This window comes from Procambarus clarkii, chromosome 81, assembly GCF_040958095.1.
Source record: "Procambarus clarkii isolate CNS0578487 chromosome 81, FALCON_Pclarkii_2.0, whole genome shotgun sequence".
Lineage (NCBI taxonomy): Eukaryota > Metazoa > Arthropoda > Malacostraca > Decapoda > Cambaridae > Procambarus > Procambarus clarkii.
In genome coordinates, this window is record NC_091230.1 from 3,505,655 (window position 1) to 3,527,606 (window position 21,952).

General features: G+C 46.0%; 1 protein-coding gene across 6 annotated transcripts in view; it reads left to right on the forward strand.

The window, feature by feature from the left end:
* Nucleotides 1–9,083, forward strand: part of IKKepsilon (I-kappaB kinase epsilon) — a 395,291-nt gene extending 386,208 nt beyond the window's left edge. For all 6 annotated transcript variants that reach the window (XM_069315600.1, XM_045766596.2, XM_069315599.1 and 3 more), the window contains one exon: nt 8,653–9,083. The gene's annotated coding sequence lies outside the window, so the exon portion shown is untranslated. The remainder of the gene's footprint in view (nt 1–8,652) is intronic.
* The last annotated feature ends 12,869 nt before the right edge of the window (nt 9,084–21,952 follow it).

Below are 21,952 nucleotides of genomic sequence, written 5' to 3' on the forward strand. Positions count from 1 at the left end.
TCAAAATACTGTAATAGGAATAATAGGCCGTGAATCTGTGAAGTCACAGTGGGCACCCTGGACCATCTCCCACCCACCACCACAAGCCGGCGTGACGCTTGGCAGACCCCTTCCTACCCGAACTTTGTTCGGGTAGCATGACTCCCCAACCCCAATCGGGAAACTGGAAGTTTCGGATAACTAAAGTTCGGAAACCAAGTGGTGCTCTGTATTCTTTTCGCCATTTTCTTTCTCTTCGTAGGTTGTCTTCGATTTCGGATCGGGTTGTCTTGTTCTTTCTTTCTTTCTTGCCTTTTTCAGAACCATCATTTGATACCTAATACTGTATTACTGCCTAACACAGCTTTTAATTTGTTTGCTTGGTAGCTCTGGAATAACCGGTTAACAGTAGCTGGGCTTTCCTTAGCAGTCGGCCTAAGGCCCCTGGAAACCCCTTTTGGGGCTCAGTGGTCTGATAGAAGAAACCTCAGAGTCCCACTTCGCCTTGTTCGAGTTTGAAGGTTGCTGTGTCCCCTTGACAAGGGTGACACTCACCGTCTTTGCCTCCGCCATGCTGCTTGTTGGGTCACTGACACCTTTGACCCGGAATCCTGCGAGTGGTTTTCCTTGCTTGTACTCCAATTTACCCAGTCCACTAAGATATTTGAGTGCAAGCAGCTTCGGCGTTGCATGCACGGTTTAGGTTGCTGCAATGAGCAAGGTTGCTTGCCTTTCCAGATGCCCTGCAGCTGCCCCATTTCGGTTATAGGGACTCGGACTTGGGGGTGTTAGTCGCCTCGATTTTGGATTCATCTGCACCTGCTAGTCTTTCCTCTGCTGTGGTTCATCCTGCTCTCCCCCCCCCCCTCCTCCTGGCTCCCAAACGTTTGAGGGTTTTGGAGTCGGGACAAGGTTTGCCTGGTGGTGAGTCTCGAGCGGCTTCGGGGATTGCCCCTTCCGGATCGGTGGCACAGGCATTCGAGCCTTTTCCTCCTGCTGGAGCCCTTAGGCCGTGACAGCGGGCCCCTTTCATCCCGGCTTTTCCGGCGGACTCTGCTTTTTTTCCAGAGGCAGAGGGTTTGGAGAACTGCTCGGCCCCGGGTCCTGACGTGGAGGTTCCCAGGGCTGGGGAGGAGTTGACTTGGGGGGCTTGGACTTCGTTTGATCCCGCTTGGATGTTGGTACTCTCGGCACGGGGCTTGTTGTTACAGGGGAGGGGTTTTCCTATCCCCCCCTCCCTGTACGAGTTTGATATGTGTGCGACTCCTCCCTGAGTTCGGTTCCGGGTTCCCTTGGGTTATTCGGCTCCCTCCTTCCAGAGGTTTTCAGCTTCCCACATCACATTAGAGGTGGCGCAGGAAACCCTTGTGGCTTACCTCTTGCGAGACCCGGATGACCCTTGGTAATGGAATCTTCTTCTTTTGAGTTTGGCCCCCTCATTGCCTTTCTGTATGCATTACTAGGTGCTGAAGTCTTCCTGGTTGGCGGACTGCCTTTTCTTTTCGTTGGGGGCGTGGCATTCGTTCTGTTGGACCCGTGTGCTTGAATGGCGGGAAGTGACTACAGGTGTTTAGGTTTACCTAGGGGGCAAATTTGAGCACCTAAATGTGTGCTTGTTCGCCCCCGTACTTCCTCGTTATGTCGGTCAGATGCAGCTTAAAGAGTAGGTTCCCTCCCTTTCGACGTCCTTGATGGCCGAGGATTTGCGCACCCGTGGGCATTTGGCTTTGGTCTTGTGTTTCTTTTCTCTGCTGAAGCTGTCTTCGGACTGTCTCGGTGAGGATGTGCAGGAACTGGGATCTGGGCCGGTGTCCAGTGTGTTTGCTTCGGCAGCTTGGACATCGGCTGCCTTGTTGAAGTTGTTTGCGCAGATTCTGAGGGAGGCAGTGTCTCTGTTATTTGCTTCTCGCCTTGCGTGCCAACAGGCGGTGCTTGTCCACTCTTTGGAATCGGCTTGGGCCCTGGCTCTTAGATTTTCCTCCCCTTTTTTGTCCATTGCTGTTTGCAGAGTCTGCGGTGGCTTCATCTAGTTGCCGGCCTATGTCGGACTTGTTGGTTCTCGGTTTGCAAATTTTTGATCAGCAGTAGTTTGTTTTGGAATTCCTACCTTTCTGGGTACCTGATCTGGTAAATGGCAGACAAAGACTGCTTCCCATTACAAGGGGGGATGTCTTTAGGCCATTGTTCCTCGTGCCTCTCTTCAGGGGGGCCAGGTTCTGGCTCTGGTCCCCAGTAGGCCTAGAACTCCTTTGACTGACTGTTGCCCCGATCTAATATAAACACACATCAGTCCGATATAGCTCCGGGGAAGCCACTGGGTCTAACCCAGAAAATGGGGTTTCATTACATTCAATGCTGGTTTGCTTTTTTCTGTGGGGAGCCCCTACGGCTCCCTGGAGCTTATCGGGCTAATGTATGTTATATTAGACCGAGACATTAGCTAAGGAGTTCAGACCTACCAGGGACCAGCGCCAGAACCTGGCCCCTTCAGAGAGGTTTCAGGGAGCAATGGCCCTGGAAAACCCCTTTGTGGTTGGGGTTTTCCTTATCTGCCATCGACTGGGGTTAGGCACCCAGAAAGGTAGGCATAACAAAACAAACCCCACATGGTAAAAAACTTAAACAAAAAGACAAATAGAGAGGTAGAAACTCCCTACAATCACAAGGAAACAAGCAAACATCACACTATACTGCCACGCCAATCGTCCACGCAGCCCTCCCCACCCTGAGAGGGGGAGGGGGGGGAGCCCCGACCTACAGCGCCGGCTGCCAAGCTGCAGTTCGTAAGCTAATGTCAACTGGGATAGACGCTTCTCTGGCCTCAGTTTCCTAGGCGGTGTTTGCCTTGTGTGGTGTTCACTGCCGTGTGTTGTGGTGTGCGGTGGCCAGGAGTACCTCATCAGTGCCGGGGCTGCATGCGCTTAGTGGCTGACTTCCCTAAGCGCCCTGTGAGTACTGCCCTTGCGTAACAGGGTTATCTTCCCTGGGGGCGTTCGGGAACCATTCCCATTCTTGCTGCTTGGCATTTGCCTCGCCCTTGGGGCCAGCTGGGGCTGGGGACCCCTTGTTTGGCCCTGGGTAGGGATTGGTATTGTGCTGGTTAGGGCGTCAAGGTGTTGCACAGCCTGCCACCTAAGCGGCGACCGGTTCCTGTTGCCTCTGGAGACGGTGTACTTTTGCGGGGTTTTTCTTTTGTTTTTATTTTCATGCCTGGTGGGGTCTGCCTAGTGTGGCTATAGTTCCACTGGTAGTGTTTGGCGGCACTCTGCTAGGCCCCCGTGATTGTACACATCGCAGGGGTTTTCAGTGCTATCCTCTACCCTCTTGTTATGTTTGGGTTTCTTAACCGGTTAGCAACACCTTGCCCGGGCTTCCCATAGTTGTTACCCCTACGGGCCCTGGAAACCCCTGTCTGGGCTCGGGGGACCATTGAATGTGTCTTCCGGGTTCCAACCTGTCTTGTACGGGATCGTTGGTTGCTGTGCCCTTGTCTCCGGGTGACAGTCGCTACTTTTACCTCCATTATGCTGCCTGTTGGGTCCCTGACACCTTGACCCGGAGTCTTGCGAGAGATTCTCTGCTTGTTCTCCAGTACTCTCCTAATGTTATTACTGTTCAGAGTACAGGCGGCATCCGTGTTGCAAGCTAGGTTAGGTTGCTGCAACATGCTAGGTTGGTTTCCCACTCGGATGCCCCGAGGCTGCCCCGTTTTGGTTAGGTGCTGTTCGCCCCTTTCCCTCCCTGTTCCCGACTCCGGACTGTCTGCGGATTTCGGGGTCCGGGCGGGGTTTAGTTGGGGGCCGAGACTCGGGCGGTTTTCGGTGGCTGCGATCATTGGTGCGGTGGTCATGATACTGTGTACGTTTAGGGGTGATCCTAGACCCGTTCGGGTTGGGGGACGGAGGTTTTCGAGCCTGTTCCTCCTGCCAAGGCTTCTGGGCCTTACTAGCGGCCCTTTCTTGCTGCCTTTCCCATGGACTCTTGCTATTCTTTAAGGGCGGAGGGCTTGGAGGACGGCTCTGCCCCAGGGCCTCTGTTGCTGGTTCACGGGGCTGTGAGGGATGCCTGCTAGCAGTTCTGGGGCGGTTTGCCCCTGCCTGGGTTTTATACTTTTGGCCGGAGTGTTTCGCCCATCCAGTCTGCTTGTTTCCCTCTTTTGCTGGCGTGTTTTCGTATCTTTTATTTCGTCGGTCACAGCCCTCTGTCTGGCGGCCATTTTCGTCTGCCTGGTTCCCGGCGTGGCCACCAGGGCGGCATTGCGGTTTGTTTACATGCGTCTGGGTGTGCGAGCGAGCTTCTTGGGTGAGTTTTCATCCTTTTTCAGGGGTTTTATTCTCCTGTTGTCGTTTCTTTGCTTTTCTGGTGTTTTCTGCCCGTTTCCTGTTCCTCTCGGAACGTTTGGGTGTTGATTTTACACTGGGTTTCCCTTTTTGTCTGTTTTGAGTCTGGGGCCCTTGGGTTTGGGTTCAGTGTCCCTGGCTGTTATGCTTGCTCCCACACCTTGTCCCTCGGTTTTCAGTCTGTTATGACCGTTTCTCTGGGGGTTCTGTCTGGGGGGCTGTGCTTTGCCTTTCTGTGGTGTTCTCTGCCGGTAAATGTGGTGGTTTGGGCTCCCCCTGGTTCGATTCTGGGTTCCTTTGGATTCTTTGGTTTCGTTCCGGAGGTTTCTTCCTCTTGGGCCCCATTTGTGGGTTCAGGGGGCTTTGTTTCCTCGTGTGACCCGGTTCCGCCTTCTGGTGTTCTGGGGTCTTCCTGCCTTGCAGACTTATCTTTTTGGGTCTTGGCACATGTTGTGGTCGTGCTGGGACTTTGAGGTTTTGTTGTCGAGGTGGACCTTTTGATGCAGTTTTGTGCTTTCTTTGCCTGGCTGGCGTGGTGCTCTCTGCCCACTGGTCGGTGACTTGTACTTTTCTTTTAAAGTGTATGTGTACGCTGTGTGTGTGTGCACATGTGTGTACACACGTGTGTGTAACATACCTTGTGTGTATGTATATGTATGTGTATATACATGTGTGTATGTGTGTGTGTACTTTTTCTTTCGGATGGGGTACTGTTCCCTCCTCTGTTGACGGGGCACTGGGGGAGCAACTTGCTCTGTTGACTCTCGCATGGTCCCGCTGTTGGTGGGCGCTTTCGGTTGTCTTCCGGCCTCTGGTGGCGTCGGTGGACAGCTTCTTCCCCTTTGGGGGGTTCAGAGCTGGCGGGGTGGGCTTCTTCCCCTGTGCTTCGTCATGTCATCTTAGTGGGTGCGTTGGACGTAGTCGATCCGCCCCATCCTTCTAAGGTTCCCGTCTGCTCTTTGCAGTCATGGGCCTTTCGCATCTGCGGTTCTTCTGGACTTCTTCATTCTGCGCCCTGGATTCTATGCCCTCCCCCGAGGACTCTTATCTTCTGTCCGGCTTCTGATGGGGCCGGGTTCCTGGATGGTGGCCCTGGACCTCCAGGTCACTTCTTGGCACGTTCCTCTTCAGTTTTCCGGGACTGGCACAGTTGGTGGTGGGGCTTCAGGCTTGCTGCTTCTGTTGCCTTCCCTATTTTGTAATTGGCACTTGGTGTAATTTTTGCATCTTTACCGGATCTTAGTGCCCTATCTGAGTCTGCTTGAGATTCGGTGTCTGGCCTACCTCGACGACTGGCTGGTGTGGGCTCCCAGTCAGTCCGCTTGTCTGCTCGCCAAGGGTGTGGTTCTTTCCAGATCGCCGGGTTCGTTTTCCTGGTGATCTGGAGGCCATTCCATCTGTTTCTATCCTGGGTTTGGACCTGGCCCTTGTTTAGGGCTATTGGGCCACTCATTGTCTTTCCCTCCAGAAGTGTTACTGCGGCTGTGGTCCCGCCTTCGGCTGTACATGAGGGGGTCCCGGGTTGCTCAGCGCTTGCTTGAGCAGTTGTGCGGGAGTTTGAACTTCGACGTGCTGGTCTGCCGACGGGGTCAGGTTTGGTTTCGGCGTCTGTTTGGTTCCTGTTTGGTTTGTTCTTCGGAGACTCCCCTTCTGCCTCTTGCATGCGTTGGGTTCGTTCCTCCGGGGATATTGTGTTGGTGCTGCATCACCAGCTTCCTCTTTGGGGTTTTCGGGGTTCCGTGCCTTGGCACCTCCCGAGCCTTCGCTCGATGTGTTCACGGACGGGTCATCTCTCGGCTGGGGCTTTGTGACCAGTGCTCACCAGGTCGGCCAGGGATGGTGGAGTCTGTCCGTCCATCGAGCTCACAGCATGATTCGGGAGTTTGGGCTGTCTGGTTTGCGCTTCGGAGGGTTTGGGTCACTCGGGGCTCTACCATTCAGCTCTGTTCGGACTGTTCTCTGGCGGGTCTTGCCGGAACCACAGGGTTTCTCTTAGTTGTTGACGTTTGGGGTTGGTTCCATAGTGGCTCGTTTGCTGGATTCTCGGGGTTTGGCTAATCGAGAGGTTCATGTCCGGGGTATGTCCTGTGTTCTGGCGGACAGCTGTCTCGGTTCATTCCTCTGTTCGCGGATTGGCCAGTTGTCGCTGACTCGTTTTGTTGGCTCTGTCGGACGTGTGGACTCCTGGCCATGGATGTCTTCGAGTTGGCGTGGTCTAGGTGTCGGCCTTTTTATGTGGCACCCTTACCCACGTGCGAGGCATTCACGGTGGATGCTTTTCGGCAGGACTGGTCGAGGTGGGGGTACCTGCGCCTCTTCTCCTGGTCCAGCTGTTGCTTCAGGTTCTGGCTCGGTTGCAGCCCATTCCCACGAGAGCAGTCCTTATGGTTCCTTGGTGGCCGGCCCAGCTTTATTTTCAGACGCTACTTGATAAGTGTCCGAACCCGGGGCATTTTCCCGCGGCTCCGCCTCTTTCGGCAGGTTGAATTGGTCCTGTACGTGACTGGTTCAGCCTTCCCCTCGGCTGTTCGTGTCTGGTATTTTGACACAGGTATCACCATCTCTGTGGAAGAAAATGTAGAATAGATGGAAGAAAATGTAGAATAGAACCAATGAAGAGCAGAGGTGCCATAGGCACAATCAGAGAACACTGTATAAACATCAGAGGTCCGCGGTTGTTCAACGTCCTCCCAGCAAGCATAAGAAATATTGCCGGAACAACCGTGGACATTTTCAAGAGGAAACTAGATTTATTCCTCCAAGGAGTGCCGGACCAACCGGGCTGTGGTGGGTATGTGGGCCTGCGGGCCGCTCCAAGCAACAGCCTGGTGGACCAAACTCTCACAAGTCGAGCCTGGCCTCGGGCCGGGCTTGGGGAGTAGAAGAACTCCCAGAACCCCATCAACCAGGTATCAACCAGGTATCTGTGGTGTTCAGGTGGCTTTGTTGACGGTGTCCCACCTGCGAGCTTCATCTTGGCAACAGTATGACGTTTCGTATGCTTTCTCGTGTTTTGTTTCACCTCTGGCCTGCTCTCCTTCCCCTCTCAGGGCGGGGAGGGCTATCTTGAGGTTCTTGAGATGATTTCAAGGCTTTTTAGTGTCCTCCAACCCCAGGAAGCAGCCCATGACAGCTGACTAACACCCAGGTTACCTAGCAGATTTTACTGCTAGGTAACAGGGGCATAGGGTGAAAGAAACTCTGCCCATTGTTTCTCGCCGGCACCTGGGATCGAACCCAGGACCACAGGATCACAAATCCCTCATGCTGTCTTCTCGGCCTACCGGCTCCCTTGGACGATCGGCACGTCAGTAAAGTGTGATGTTTGCTTGTTTCCTTGTGATTGTAGGGAGTTTCTACCTCTCTGTTCATTTTTTTGTTTTAGTTTTTTACCATGTGGGGTTTGTTTTGTTATGCCTACCTTTCTGGGTGCCTAACTCCGGTCGATGGCAGATAAGGAAAACCCCCAACCACAAATGGGTTTTCCAGGGCCATTGCTCCCTGAAACCTCTCTGTAGGGGCCAGGTTCTGGCACTGGTAGGTCTGAACTCCTTAGCTAATGTCCCAGTCCAATATAACATACATTAGCCCGATAAGCTCCAGGGAGCCTTCGGGGCTCACCCAGAAAATGGCGTTTCATTACATTCAATGCTGGGTTTTTTGCGGCTCGCGGTGTTGCAGGCTATAATCGCAAGCGCTGCCCAGGGGTTAAATATGCCAAAACTAGAAGATAGAAGAAAAAGAGGCGATATGATCACTACTTACAAAATAATACCAGGAATCGATAAAATTGATAGGAATGAATTGCTGAGACATGGATCTTCAAGGACAAGAGGTCATAGATTTAAACTAACTAAATAAAGCTGCTCAAGAAATATAAGAAAATTCACTTTCGCAAACAGAGTGGTAGACCAAAACTGTCAGTAATTTCAAAGCGTTATATGACAAAGAGTGCTTGGAATACAGGGCACCAAGAGCGTAGCACTCATCCTGCAACTACACTTAGGTGATTAACATTTAGGTAATTACCTTTCCTAATTTTTCTGTTCAGTCTCCAAATTGATGAGCCCCACATTGCTCAGTGAGGGTGATCTTAGCAATCCCCAACTCTCTGTTCCTGTGTGAAAAGACCAGGTTCTGGCTCTGGTTCCTGGTAGGCCATACAGGACTTAAGGGTAATGTGAATCAGTTGGAGGGAGCTATCATGACAAGATAGCTTTAGGGAGTCGCTGATGCCCCACCAGAAAGAGGCATTTCATTATAATTAATGATTGTTTATTTATTTGTTTATTTATTTATTTATTTATTTATTTATTTATTTATTTTTTCACAGATGCCATGAATTAAGGATGACAGTATTTGGTGTCTTAAGATGGGATAAATTGGACAAATAGTGGAAACCTACACACTCAAATCTGAGCCACCTGCTTTTCCAGAACTTTTCCTGATTCATCTGTTTTTCAACAGCTGTTTTTAACTTTACTTCGTTTTCTAAAGCTTTACATTATTTTGATGATAATGCAGTTGACCCATATATGAAAGCTTCATTTTTAAATCCAAGTGAAGGATATGCTTAAGTACATGACTGTATCGGATATTGTCGCTTTATTAGAGGAGTAAGCAAAAAATGTCAGTCACAAATTTTTTAATTATGTGAATCCATGCATATTAAAATATATTTATATATTGTACATTTTTATTTCAAGGTTTTGGCCTTATATTTGATTAAATTCAAGTGTTCTATATTAATAAAACATATATTTACTCTTGAGTAAAATTTATGTATGCCCAAATCACAAGTATAACCTAGAAAGTTAGGTTATAAGGTTTTTATCCCCACCGTAGCTTTCACATGATCAAATAACATTTAATGATAAGCTTCTAAAACATGTTGCTGAAGCAAGTCCAAGTTTTTTTATTCCATAATTATCAAACAAATATTTCTGTAAGCAATAACATTTGTTTTGATCTCACTTAAAACATGTATATCTTTTCTTGGGGGAAAAGCCCCTTATGGCTCCCTGAAGCTACCATCTGCAATGTAGATACCATCTACTAGGTGCCAACAATTGCAGAGTTCTCTGGCCAACCGGGATTATCTTGAGATGATTTCGGGGCTTAGTGTCCCTGCGGCCCGGTCCTTGACCAGGCCTCCTTTTTGTTTTACACCCCCAGGAAGCAGCCCATTGGAGCTGTCTAACTCCCAGGTACCTATTTACTGTTAAGTAACAGGGGCATCAGGGTGAAAAAACTTTTTGCCCATTTGTCTCCGCCTCCACTGGGGATCGAACCGGGAACCTCAGGTTTACGAATACGAAGCGCTGTCCACTCAGCTGTCAGGCGCCCCTACAGACCCAGAGCGGGACCCAGAGCCAGAATCTGGTCTCCTCATAGAGGTGCTGAAGGCTCTGGCATTTATATTTTAAGTTATTCATTTATGCTACCAGCAAGGAAAGCGTCCAAAAAATTAATGAGACACAACAAACCACAGCTGGCTGCTTCCGATACCTGCAGACTCGAAAACGACCATTGAACATCCCAAATTATGCAAACAAACAGCTGAAAACATTATAACCCAGCACCCGCTCGTTTGTTCCACCCTCCCAGTTGCTTGGGAGGCGAAGGGGGAGAAGGCCATGGCTCATAGGCTGCTCCACTGTCAGTTCTCCTCATATGTAGAGGAGTCAGTGTAGTCGGTGTTAGGTCTGCCACTGCCGCTCTGGCCCCAGTACTTTTTGTTTTTGTTTTTTCAGGTGCGTCCCCCTACCTCCGTGGCAGGGGATGCACTTTGGGTTGACCCAGTTTCCCATCTTCCTTGTTCCTGGGCGCGGGTCTCCCAGGTCGTCCACAGGATTCTTCGGTCCAGCCAGCCTGCGGTCTGTCCCCGTGCCCACGGCATTCATAAGTTCGTGGCTTTGGCTGCTGTTTTTGGTAATATGTCCTGGGCTGACCTTCGGGCACGAGAGGTCGAACAGGGTCCTGGCCGTGCTGTACCTCGTTAATGTTATGGGCCCTTCTCGGGCATGTGTAGCCAGTTGTGTCAACTTTGAGATGAGGAGCGAGTGGCGGCCGCCTCTTGGGCAAGTCCCTCTTTTCCCTTTATTTTTGGTTAGGTAGCTCCGGGGAGCCGGAGGGACTCTCCACAGAAACCAGCGTTGAATGTAATGAAACGCCATTTTTCTGGGTGAGATCCAGAGGCTCCCCAGCATCCCTCTCTTCCTCAGGTCATTGTTTTTTTTGCAGTTTGATATTCAGCCTCTGAACTGGGGTTGGCTAGCCTGCATGGGAGGTCTGGAGCCACCCCCCCCCCTCCTCCCTTTCCCCTCCTACGAAGTGGGGAACTACGTAGACAGCGGCATGGCGGCTGTAGTGACGTCATGCTTGTTTGCTTGTTTTCTGATTGGGGAGTTCTACTTGCTCGTTTGGCTTTCAGTTTGCAATATTTAACTAGCTGTAGTTTGTTTTGGGATTCCTACCTTTCTGGGTGCCTGACCTGGTAGATAACAGACACAGACTGTTTCAAACTGGTTAGGAGTGTCATTGCTCCTCGTGCCTCTCTAAGGGCAGCCAGGTTCTGACGCGTGGTCCCCGGTAGGTTAAGAACTCCACTGACTGACTGTTGCCACAGTCTAATATATACACATCAGCCCGGTATAGCTCCAGGAAGCCTCCGGGTCTCGCCCAGAAAATGGTGTTTCATTACATTCATCACTGGTTTTTTGGTGGTTTTCTTCTCCAGCCTGCATTTTGCAACCTGGGCTAGCCCTGTCTCTAGCCCATGTTTCTTCTCTTTTTCCGATCAGTATTGCTGTTCCCTTCCGTTCAGCTTGTTCCAGGTTGCTGGTTTCTGAACTTGGTTCTCTCCTCTGACTCCGGTTCTTGGCCTTTCACCCTATTGGGCTGTTTCCTTGTTGCTGCCAGCCCATTCTTTTCTGCTTGAGATTGGGTTGGTTGGCCTCCGGAAGGGTCCTAGGTCTTTAGGGTTTGTTGGTGCAGCTGAGGGTGCTTCTCCTGTCTGTTCTTGGGAGGCAGTTTCTGTCCCGCCCTTTGTGCAACCGGTTCTTCCTTGGTAGTTTCCTTTATGGGTTGCTCTGGTCTCCTGGGTCCCCAGTTACAGGGTTTTTCTTTTCAGGTTATCTGTACTGTTCTCCTCGCTCACCAGCCTGCTGTCTTTACTTGCATCCATGGAGTTCGGGGGTTTGCCAGTTTTTGGCTGTTTTTGGACATCTCTATCCTGGGCTGGTTTCGGGCACAGGGTTGTCCAAGGTGTTGGCGGCTCATGCTTGGACAGTGTTCCGGGGCTTCATTACCCCTGTATGGCCTTGGGTCGGCTTTTATGCCAGTAATCTTGGTCTTCGTTTAAATACGTGTGGTGCTCCCTCCACCTTGATGTGTGCCCATTTCTTCCTTCTCTATGGGTAGTTAGCTTCAGAGAGCCACATTTGGCTCCCCCAAGTAAACAAGCATTGAATGTAATGAAACTTCAATTTCTGGATGAGCTTCCTGACTCACTCCCTCCCCTCAGAGTCGAGTTCTTATATCATTCATCAAGCTGGCAGTGGAGTGGCCTGTGATCTGTGGCCTGCCTCCTCCAAACGAGGGAGAGGGTGGGGGTTATGACTGGGACGAACAAGTGGGCACTGAACTATAACTTTTTTGGTCATTTGTTTACATAATTTGGTGAATCCTATGGCCATTTTTGAGTCTGCAGGTATTGGAAGCAGCCAACTGTATTTTCTGGATGCTTACCTTGGTGGTGGCATAAATTAATAACTTAATATATAAATACCACAGATCCCTGCACCTCTGTGAGGAGACCAGGGTCTGACTTTGCGTCCCCGGTAGGCCAGAGAACACCGTGACTGATGGCACCTATTAGATGGCATCTATATCAGATATGGTGGCTCAGGGAGCCACAGGAGCTCACCTAGAAATTGGAGTTTCATTACACTGAACGTTTTTTTTTTTTCTCATTCACCATGTAAAACTTCCATAAGAAGTGTACAGGGTCCTTGATCAACCAGGCTGTGACTCATACGTCAGGCTGCGAGCAGCCGCGTCCAACAGCCTGGTTGATCAGTCCAGCAACCAGGAGGCCTGGTCGACGACCGGGCCGCGGGGACGCTGAGCCCCGGAAGCACCTCAAGGTAACCTCAAGGTAAGGTCCTCCTTTAAATCATTCGGTATGATACATGTGAGGGGGAAGCCAAGTGGCAATGAGATGCACTATTGTTCTTCACGCTTACTGCCTCTTATTTTTGTTTTACTTCCCAGAAGAGAAACAAACAAAAATTGTCATTGATAGTTTTCATCATAGTTAATTAGTGAGCATTCATTAATGAACAATGTTGTTATTTTTTAGTACCTCAAGGGCATTTAATGCAATACTTGTATTCCTTTTGTAGATATGAAATTTACAGTTATTAATTACATTTAGCTGACAATGCTGTATATCTAAATTGTAATTGTGAAAATAATTGATGTATATATTTGTACCCAGTGTGTATGTATAAATATACATGAATGTTTTTATAGTGTGCATAATATATATATCTTTTATAAAGTGGTTGTGTTTTCTTCATGCCATATATATTCAGATTATCTTTTAGGATCCCCAAAAAACCAGCGTTGAATGTAATGAAACCCCATTTTCTGGGCAAGTCCTGGAGGCTCCCTGGAGCTATCCAGGCTGATATGGATATCACTAAACTTTGGCATCAGTCAGTGTGGATAGAGTTCTAGGCCTACCTGGGACCCCCTCCCCTCAGAGAGGCACGAGGAGCAATGGGGTATAGAAATGCTTGTGGGATTTGGAGCATTCTATATCTGCCATCGACAGGGACAGGCACCCAGAAAGGTATGCGACCAAAATCAAATCTCTATTCTGGTTAAAACAATGAAAATAATCAAATGAGTGGACAGAACTCCCCAAAAGAAAATGAGCATAACTTCACACAATCCGTGCCGCTTGTCTACACAGCTCCCCCCTTCCGGGGAGGAGGTGAAAGGGGGGAGCCACAGACCTACCGCGCCAACCAATGGGATCGGGGGGTTGCCAGGGAGCCTCCGGGACTCACCCAGAAAACGGTGTTTCAATACATTCTCAACGCTGGTTTTCTGGGGGGGAGGGGGGAGCCCCTTTGGCTCTCCGGAGCTACTTCACCAAAGACAAAAACAAGAGAGACTTACCCGGGAGGCTGTCGGTGTCCACATCTCAACCCGAAGTTGAGACAACTGGCTGCATCCGCCGACCCAAAGCAACACAAGCCCCACTAGGCCCAGGAAAATTTACGCGGTAGCGTGCAGCCAGGACCCTGTTCAATCACCAAAAACCCCCATGCCCAAATCAACCCAAGACATGTTACCAAAGACTGCAGCAAATGCAGCAAACTTAGGAATGTCATGGGCACGGCGATTGACTGCAGTCTGGCTGGACCTAATAGCCCTGCGGAAAACCTGAGAGAGCCTAACCTGGGAACAGGGAAGAAGGAAAACTGGATCAACCCAAAGCGTGTGCCCAGCCACCGAGGCCGTAGGACAAATAACAGAGGAGCGCCGCAACTGGACACAACACATGATGAACCCCCGGCCCGACCAACCAAGCATCAACAACCCAAGGGCCCCTCCGGAAAGCAGCAGTCTCATACTTCGCCAGAAAAGGAGACCGATACAAACGAATTAGCCTGTCAACACGACCAAAAGAGCAGAAACCCCTGCGCCGGAGGAGAGCATGAAGCTCCCACCCACTCAACCCCCAGAGGCCAATGCCAATAAGAAAAGAGCTTTGGAAAAACAATCCTGAACCGAAGGAGGTACAATAAACCGAGAAGACAGATAGGAGAGCACTCTGTCTAAAGGCAGGGTGCAGGACAACAAACAAACTAACCTATCAACACGACCTAGAGCCAATAAGAAAATTAGCACGACCAATGCCAATAAGAAAAGAGCCTTGGAAAAACAATTCTGAACCGAAGGAGGTACAATAAACCGAGAAGACAGATTGGAGAGCACCCTGTCTAAAGGCAGGGTGCAGGACAACAAACGAACTAACCTATCAACACGACCAAGAGCTAATAAGAAAATTGGCACGACCAATGCCAATAAGAAAAGAGCCTTGGATAAACAATCCTGAACCGAAGGAGGTATAATAAACCGAGAAGACAGATAGGAGAGCACGACCTATTGGCACAACCAATGCCAATAAGAAAAGAGCCTTGGAAAAACAATCCTGAACCGAAGGAGGTACAATAAACCGAGAAGATAGATAGGAGAGCACCCTGTCTAAAGACCAGAACGGCTCAGGCGGCGCATGAGCAAGCCGGAGGTGAAACAATGCCCGAGACAGCTTGCGAAACGGTGGAGAAGTAACATCTGTGCCAAAAGCAAGCTGCAGCGGCTCCGCCAGCACTGCACGATATGAGGCAACAGTATTTGGCATCAGATGACAGTCCTGAAACAGCCGCGTGAGAAAGGACAAAACAACCGTAACAGAAAAAGAAGTAAGTACAACAACGAAGATACAAGAAGATCCGGAAGGACCGCCAAGAAACTTCATACTGCCGCTGAGATGAAGCCCGTAGGTGGGACACTATCGATGAAGCCACCTGATCATTATAGAGATGGTGATAGACTTGAGTCAAAAACTCCAGACGCGAAGACTCGAGGAGAAGGACGAACCAGTCTCATAATGGACTAGGCCGATCTGCTGAATGAGTCATAGCCGCCTGAAAACCTTCGGGTTCGGACAGCTCGCAGTCGGGAAAAGGCGCCACATAGAGACCCAGAAACTTGTCAATATGACGCTCCATCGGAGCTGGATCATCGATTCGCTGGCAACCCGAACCCTCTGAAGTGCAAACCACATTTGCCGCGAACTCCCACACCGTGCTGTGGGCCCGACGGAAGGATGGACCCCACCGTCCCTGGCCGCAACCCGTTCTCGCACAAGACAGCACATATGTGACTAAATGCTTATAGTCTCTTATGTTGCTAATCTATATAGTACCTCTATGGTATATTCCCAGTTATATTTTTTCAAGGCACTAACTCTTCCTCATATACCAATTTATGTCTTGTAGTACCCGTATATTGCCATAGACAGCAGAATAGTTATGATTGGTTCAATTTTAATGAAAATTATATTTTAACAGTCACACATGTGTTGTGAAATTTACCTACGATTGTCCATGTTATTAGAATATTATGTAATAATAATAATAATATTTTATTTACGAAAAGTACATACATAGATGCAGAATTAGTGATACCTCACCTTGAGGTTACCTTCAGGTGCTTCCGGGGCTTAGCGTCCCCGCGGCCCGGTCGTCGACCAGGCCTCCTGGTTGCCGGACTGATCAACCAGGCTGTTGGACACCGCTGCTCCCAGCCGGACGTATCAGTCACAGCCTGGTTGATCAGGTATCCTTTGGAGGTGCTTATCCAGTTCTCTCTTGAACACTGTGAGGGGTCGGCCAGTTATGCCCCATATGTGTAGTGGAAGCGTGTTGAACAGTCTCGGACCTCTGATGTTGATAGAGTTCTCTCTCAGAGTACCAGTTGCACCTCTGTTTTTCAATGGGGGTATTCTGCACATCCTGCCATGTCTTCTGGTCTCATGTGATGTTATTTCTGTGTGCAGGTTTGGGACCAGCCCCTCTAATATTTTCCACGTGTAAATTATTATGTACCTCTCCCGCCTGCGCTCAAGGGAGTACAGTTTTAGGCTCTTTAGTCGGTCCCAATAGTTTAGATGTTTTACTGAGTGGATTCTAGCAGTAAAGGATCTCTGCACGCTCTCCAGGTCAGCAATTTCTCCAGCTTTGAAAGGTGCTGTCATTGTGCAGCAGTACTCTACTCTAGAGAGCACAAGCGTTTTGAAAAGTATCATCATCGGTATAGCATCTCTAGTGAGAAAAGTTCTTGTTATCCAACCTGTCATTTTTCTTGCAGTTGTGACGGCTACTTTATTGTGTTCTTTAAAGGTAAGGTCTTCCGACATGAGTACACCCAGATCCTTTACATTGCCTTTTCGTTTTATGTTATGATTTGCCTGAGTTTTGTACGTGGTTTCCGTTTTTATATTTTCATTTTTTCCATAGCGCATGAGCTGGAACTTATCTTCGTTAAACACTATATTATTTTCTGTAGCCCATAGAAAGACCTGATCTACATCTGACTGGAGGTTCGCCTTGTCCTCTATGTTGCCTACTCTCATGAAGATCCTAGTGTCATCTGCAAAGGATGATACAGTGCTATAGTTGTGTTCTTGTCTATGTCTGAAATGAGGATGAGAAAAAGTACTGGAGCAAGCACAGTACCCTGGGGGACTGAGCTCTTCACGGTTGATGGGCTGGATTTTATTTTGTTAGACACCAATGACAATATCTTAGACACTATCTTAGTGATAGACACCATTGTGTAACCATCAATAATATAACCTCTCCCACTCTACCAATAACCGTTGGAGTGCCACAGGGCAGCATCTTGGGACCTCTCCTATTTCTTATATACATCAATGATCTGCCTAATGTCTCTAACATTCTGAAACCTATTTTGTTTGCTGATGATACTACCCTCTTCTACTCTAACCCCAACCCACATATATTAAATGATGTTGTTAATAATGAACTAAAATAAGTCCACTTATGAATGTCAACCAATAAACTAACACTTAACATAGAAAAGACCTACTACATCTTATTTGGAAGCACATCTACAAATGCAATTCAGCTTCAGATAGATAATGTAAACATTAGCGATAAAAATGATGGAAAGTTTCGTAGCCTATTCCTAGACAAGAGACTCAACTTCAGCACCCACATACAACACATAACTAAGAAAGTCTCTAAAACAGTTGGGATACTCTCCAAAATCAGATATTATGTACCTAACTCTGCTCTCATCTCTCTGTATTATGCACTAATATATCCTTATCTTAATTATGGTATCTGTGCATGGGGTTCAACCACTGCAAACCACAAGTGCATCATCACCCAGCAAAAATCTGCTATCAGAATAATAACAAATTCTGCTTTCAGACAACACTCAGCCCCCTTGTTTAACTCCCTTAACATGCTAAACATAATCTCACTCCACAAATTTTCTTGTCTCAATTACATTTACAAAACCCTGTTCTTAAATGCAAATCCTGCTCTGAAACTCTCCCTGGACAGATGTAATATATCTTGGTGTGTGTTGCCTCGAAGCCTCTTTAAGTCACCCTTCTCGACCCATTATCACCACACCAGAAATAAATATCTCTTTGATATCCCCAGAGTCAAACTTAATCTGTGTAAACACTCTATGCAAATAAAAGGACCCAGTCTATGGAACTCACTCCCTAATGAATTGAAAAGCTGTCCAACTTTTGCGTCATTCAAAAACAAATCTAAAAGGTACCTAATCTCATCTGCATTGTTTTTTTTACCTTGTTGCTTTAAAATTGCACTGAATCTATTGCTATCCAATCTCCCTATTTTTATGTACCCAATCCGAACATCTTTACCATTGTGATCATTGCTGTCTTCTTATATGTGCTATCAATCTGCTGTACGGTGTCTGTTAATCTTGTTTAAATTACCAATCAAGTTGTCAATGTAATCAACCAAAGCTTTAATATACCAATATGCTTTAATATACTTACTATTCTCTTTAATATACTTACTATTCTCTCTCATCTCATTTTTTTCCTTGCAATGTATCTGTTATCATTTTATTAATTCTGCTAGAATTTACCTACTTAAAATTATCTGTTAGATTAAGGACCTGCCCAAAACGCTGCGCGTACTAGTGGCTTTACAAGATTGTAAATACTATGCTATGTATTCTCTCTAACCCAATGTACCTTCTTGTATATAAATAAATAAATAAATAAATAAATAAATAAATAAATAAGTTACACACATGCTGTTGGATTTATAGATAAATAAATAAATAAATAAATGTTTATTTAGGTAAGGTACATACATACAAGAGATTTTACAAAGAATGATGGATTTATAGATAGGGCTAGTACATACAATGCCTAATGCCACTATTACGCAAAGCGTTTCGGGCATGAAAAACTTAAATGACTAAAGCTTAATACTAATTGAGCATAAAGAATAAAATGAGTTGAGAACAAATAAAATAAGAGATACCGTGCTCTCAGCCGCAGCTCAGGATGGAAGCAAGTCGATGAAGAACTCTGTAGGGTAAGGCAGGTCCTAGTCAATAACAGCTTCTCCAATGGTTTCGTTGAAGACATCATAAGAAGGAAAGCGAAACGCCATGCAACCTCTGAAGAGACAACTAGCACAACACCTGTACCCCCTATTAGACTATTTTACAGGAACTTCTTTTCCACAGCTCATAAAACGGAGGAAAGGGTCCTGAAAGATATTGTAAGTAGGAATGTTATCCCTACAGACAAAGATCAGAAGATACAATTGACGATTTACTATAAAACCAAAAAAACCACCAACCTACTCATGAGAAACTGAGTAAAAAAAACCTAGCAGTGCAACCTTGACGATTTACTATAAAACCAAAACACGGCCAACCTACTCGTGAGAAACTGAGTAAAAAAACCTAGCAGTGCAACCATTTCTTCAAAAAACTCTTAGCCTTTATAACACCCACTATCCTATGCTTACAAAACAAGTCACAACCAAAAGGCTTAACAATCCCTGGCTTACAAAGGGAATACTTAAATCCATTATTAAAAAACATGACCTTGAAAAGAAGTATAGGTTAGGAATTGTCTCCAAAGAATTCTCAAAGAATTACTCGTTATTGCTATCTATGATAATTAGACGAGCCAAAACTAAATACAGTACTACGAAGATAAATTTACCCAAATAAAAAGCAACATTAAAAAAACTTGGAGCACAATTTCACAAATATAGGGATCAAAGAAGACTTTAAATAACAAACCAACACTCCTGTCCAATAACGATGGTCAGCTTTCAGTCTCTGATTCTGCTATTGAGTTCAATAGGTTCTTATCTTCCATTGGGTCATCCCTTGCAAATGATATTCCATCTTCCAGTACTGACGTTAAGGACTATCTTACAGGTAACTATCCACAGTCTCTGTACCTAAAGCCTATTAATTCCACTGACGTCAATGAGATAATCCTTTCCCTTAAAACCAAGTCTAGTGCCCTTGAGGAGATACCAACTTTAATTTACAAAAAAGCCTCCAGAACTTTAGCCCCTGCTATTGCATTGCTCTTCAACAAGTCACTTGAACTCCAAACCTTTCCAGATATACTAAAAAGAGCGAGAGTTACCCCTGTACACAAATGTGGTGATCTCACAGAAGTTAACAACTACAGACCTATATCAATCCTGCCTAACTTATCAAAAATTTTGGAAAAACTAATCTACAAGCAGCTTTACTCTTATTTAGCCAAACACAATATACTTAGCTCTTGCCAATATGGCTTCAGACCCAAAAAAAGCACTAACGATGCACTTATTAGTATGATTAACTTGATTCATGCAGCTCTTGATAAAAAGGAGTTCCCTGTTGGGTTATTTGTGGACCTGCGTAAGGCTTTCAACCACCAAAACCTTCTTCTTAAATTACATCATTATGGAGTCAGAGGACACTCCCTGCAATACCTCAAATCCTACCTTACTGACAGGCTCCAGTATGTTTCTGTGAATAATTCAATTTCTCCCACCCTACCTATCAACATTGGTGTTCCTCAGGGCAGCATACTTGGCCCTCTCCTCTTTTTCTCATCTACATTAATGACCTTCCAAATGCCTTCCAACACCTCAAACCAATTCTATTTGCTGACGACACAACCTTCATTTACTCCAGTCTTGACCCCGTTGCTCTAAATGCCACAGTAAATACTGAGCTAAATAAAGTCCATTTTTGGCTAACTGCCAACAAACTCACCCTTAACATTGACAAAACTTTCTATATTCTGTTTGGCAATAAATCCTCTAATCAAATAAATCTCAAAATTAACAATACCCAAATTTGTAACAAATTCCTTGGCGTTCTCACTGACCACAAGCTGAATTTCCAGGGACACATTCTAAATATATATATATATATATATATATATATATATATATATATATATATATATATATATATATATATATATATATATATATATATATATATATATATATATATATAAAAAGCTGTTGGCATTCTTTCTAAGATCAGATATTATGTACCACGCCCTGCCCTGGTGACTCTCTATTACTCCCTTATCTATCCATATCTCAACTATGGTATTTGTGCTTGGGGCTCTACTACCCAAAATCACTTACGTCCTCTAATTACTCAACACAAAGCTGCTATTAGGACAATATCCAATTCTGGCCCCAGACATCACTCGGTACCCCTACTTAAATCTCTGAATATGTTAGACATTAAGTCACTGCACATTCTCTCATGTGTATTATACATGTATAAAACGCTAAACTATAATGCCAATCCTGATCTCAAAAGCTTCATAGAAGGTTGTATCAGAACCCATGAGCATCACACCAGAAATAAATACAGTTTTGATATTCCTAGAGTACGACTTAATCAAACTAGAAATGCTCTACAAATCAAGGGGCCCAGAATGTGGAATGACCTTCCCAACCATGTTAAAGACTGTACCTCTCTCAACCAGTTTAAGTTAAAAGCGAAGCTATACCTAATAAATTCCCTGTAACCTACCTTACCCTTCTATTGTCAACCAATGTCTGTTTTTTTCTTTAAAGAGCGCTGTTTGTCGACATAATTGTATTTGTGCTGCTTTTTCATCTATGTTTTCATTTCTTGTTTTCATTCTACTCATTATGCTCAATTAGTATTAAGCTTGTCATTTAAGTTTGTCATGCCCGAAACGCTTTGCGTAATAGTGGCTTTAGGCATTGTATGTACTAGCTATACCTATAAGTCAAACAATCCTTGTAAATATTTATTGTATGTATGTACCTTACCTAAATAAAATTGTATTGTATTGTATTGTATTATGTACCCCGCCCTGCCCTGGTGACTCTCTATTACTCCCTCATCTATCCATATCTCAACTATGGTATTTGTGCTTGGGGTTCTACTACCCAAAATCATTTACGTCCTCTAATAACTCAACACAAAGCTTCTATTAGGACAATATCCAACTCTGGCCCCAGACATCACTCGGTACCCCTACTCAAATCTCTGAAAATGTTAGATATTAAGTCACTGCACATTCTCTGATGTGTATTATACATATATAAATATAATTAATATATTTAATATAACAATTTAATATATATATTTAATATAACAATGTGCTTTAATAATAATAATAATTTTTATTTAGGTAAGGTACATACATAAAGAGATTTTACAAAGTTTGTTGGCTTTATAGATAGAGCTAGTACATACAATGCCTAAAGCCACTATTACGCAAAGCGTTTCGGGCAGGAAAAACATTAATGACTAAAGCTTAAAACTAATGGGTAAAAAGAAGAAAATGTGTTGAGAACAAATAAAAATAGAGGTAAAAGAGGGGGGAACATTGTTGAAAAAGCAGCACAAATACAATTACAAATTATTACAGAAAATTACATTCAAACAGCATTGATTTGAAAAAAAAAAAAAACATACATGGGTTGACAACAGAGGGGTAAGGTAGGTTACAGGGAATT